The following is a 3,291-nucleotide window of genomic DNA, read 5'->3' on the forward strand; positions in this document are numbered from 1 at the left end:
TAAGACGTGCAAAAAAAAAGGCTCAGACAAAAAACGTCGCGTCGGGCTATAAACGGATTGAAAGATAAATTTCACATTTCCAAGTTCACACAAATACCCTTTAAAATTTACACCCTTGAAAACGTTTATGGTGGCACCACCATGACTAAGCCTTCCCGACTCCTTACCGCCTCAGTTTTTCGTCGTTCATCTAAAAAAGGTTTTCAAACAAGCAGTAATTCTGGAAAAACCTCAAATACAGAGAGATTGACCTTGTGATTGTCTGTTTTAGGACTTTGAAGAATCGCCGAAAGTGTCCGAGAGTTGAGTTTTTAAATGAAATACCCAGTTTTAAGCATCATCCTCTCCCCCCTCCCCTACTCCCCCCCCCCCCCCCCACGCCTCAACCACGCGACGAAGCTAATTTTATCAGTTGTGGTTATGGTGGCATCCCTAAATGTCGCAGACTAATAGGATGTCTTTCTGACATTTGCGTCGGAAACCCTCGTTAATATCAGAAGAATGTCGATAATACTTCTAATCCGGAACTCACACACTTTTCATCATTACGTGACCCGAAATTTTCAAAGCTGAGGAGTTGACAGATCTTCATTCAATATTTTGCTCGTTTCCCCTCCATTCCCGTTCTTCTTTATAAGTTTTCTTAAAGGCCACTGCGATGTTTTGAACAGAGAAACGAACTACAAATAATGCGCGTTACATTCTCAAAGAAAAAAAAAAAGGAAAAGGAAAAATTAGTTACAAAAACAAAACTACAAACAGACAGGGTGTGTTAGACAGTATCGTCCGCCGAGAATCATTTCAACAATCACGTCGTTGACTTAAGCTAACAACAGAGACTCCAAACTGATTGAATCTTGTAAACGCAACCTTCACTGATAGATTTCACCTTCTGGAATCTCCGTTTGGTCGTCATGGGTCGATGAAAGTAAGATTAGTCACAGTAAAGTTGACCTGAAATCGACTGACTAGTCCCCAGTTTACTAGTTTATGGTGCGTTCATTTCCCGCATCACACAGTCTCAGCTTTACAGTATTCAAAACGATTTTTGTTTATCAGCTTTTCCGGTTTCTGTATCGTTCTGCCTTTCTTGCAGATTTAAAACAATAATATAATTTTATCAGCCAAAAATTTGACAGTCCACAAAATATTGGCGAAGCAAAACTTTCCTTTTATGTCTGTTATCGGCAACTTCCAGGTTACTCAAGGAAACTTAAGGTGAAATGAAAATGGATGTAATCAGATGTTTAGTGAATGCGCAGATTAAAATGATTTTAGCTGGACGCTGTTTTAAATTCATTGATTAAGAACCAGACTTGACAAACTTTCTTTAGATGGGTGTGGCCGAGTTAGAAAAGGAGCCCTAATTAATCTCCTACGAAATATTTCGACCTTGATTCGTTCAGCAACTAAAGATTGACATAAATTTACTGACTGACTGCATAAGCTTTTTTAAAAATGTCGATTTTTCGGCGCATCTCTAATGGGCGATAGTCAAATTCGGATAAAGATGGCAACAGTTTTAGTTCTTAACGACGTCATTGACTGCAGCTGTTTTGCGACGAACACAAAAAAAACAACGTGGATGTAACTTCAGGTTTATTTAAACGTGTTTTGATCGGTGAAGGAAAATCACGAATGACCTTTATAAGCTTGGGTGAGCAAATCGCAGCAAAAGTAATAATTCATTGCAACTCCTCGCTGTTGCGACTCTTTCTCCATTAATTAACTGCTGAACGGTACAACTTTATATCAGTTGCGGTACAATAATTTCAAATAGAGGTAATATTTTCAGAGATTTTTCACGTTTTATATCAAGGTATGAATAATTTCTTTGCATTGACAAACCCTTGTTAGAACAGTTTTCCTTGCAAATTTAGATTCGTTTATCGGCGGTACTCTTTTTTATCAGGATTAACAGTAATCTCCAAAGACTCTTATCTTTGTTACTTTTCTTAAAATTATGAAGGTTTTCTCAAGTCCAGCTACATAAGGATTTTGTCTTTGTTTTAGATCATGGAATAATTCCCTGGTTAAAATAGTTTGCTCAGTTTCATCAGTGACTCCATCTTCAGTGAATACAATCTTTTTTTGTCTTGAAATCTGCCATCAGTCTTTTTTGTCTAATAACACCCACTTTTGTGGTTTATTTCCGTTCAATTTCAACAAACACCGTGGTAATTAACGTTTTCTACTAATTTAGAAAAAGAAACCCATTCAAACACGTGATTGACATTTTTAAATTGTTCCGTTTGCGACTGACAAAATGGCGATGAGATTTTAAATTGAGTTTCAATATTTGTGGAGCTGAAAATTATTTTTTTAATTACTAAATTCATCAAATTCATCGGCGACTTTGTCGTCTGAGTTATCGATTCACTCTTCTTAAGTAAAATTGCCCTAATAATTTGGCTTTTTAACCTTTGTAATTTACGTATTCATCGATAAAAACGCTGATATGGATTTTTAAGGGGCGGCCTGTTTGTTGGTGAATTAAAGAAAAGAAAAATTGTTGAAAAGCCTTATCGGCTTTTTGTAAGTAAGTTTACTTTCAGTGGTAGACATGGATGCAATTATTTTATCATACATTTATACATGACGAACACGAAAAGCGAAAAGTCAATTATTTGAAAGTACATCTTGTTCTGAAGAAAGTTTGTGACTCATATGTTTAAAGTACGAGTCATATCAGCCATTCTTTTAACCTTTGATTTTTGCTGATCATAATCAAGCGGAAAAGAGTCTGGAAGTTAAAATGCCCTGTTCAGTGGGGGGAGTTTGCGAGACTTTAAGCCATCAGCAGGAGCTATGGAACCATCAGAAAGCCTCCCGACTTACATTACCATAACACAACATCACACCGCAAACTACTGGCTAAAGATGGAAAACAGGAACATGGCATTTCTGTTCATTATATTCAAGAGGATTTTGTTTTCCTGTTGTTCTGTAATCCTAAGATAAACACTTGCGCACATTCCGAGGACAACTCGAACATGAGGCCCGGAATAAAAGCGATTTTAAATTCCCTTTGAGAATAATCGGGCAACATTACTGTTTTAGACAATTATATATTAATTTCTGGTTACTACGGAGTGAAATTAACCAAGACAGAATTAATGTAAAAGTCTGTTGTAAAAAGTCAGTGATGCAATTGGTTGATTGACTGTTGAATATCAACAAGCCTCTTGAACAAGTTTACACTTAGCGCGCGAAATGATTTGCAAACACAACCGCGCTTTGGATTATTTTTGACTCAACATAATACCGCGGCCTAACGAAGTGCTTTTATCG

Source organism: Pocillopora verrucosa, chromosome 10 (assembly GCF_036669915.1).
Source record: "Pocillopora verrucosa isolate sample1 chromosome 10, ASM3666991v2, whole genome shotgun sequence".
Lineage (NCBI taxonomy): Eukaryota > Metazoa > Cnidaria > Anthozoa > Scleractinia > Pocilloporidae > Pocillopora > Pocillopora verrucosa.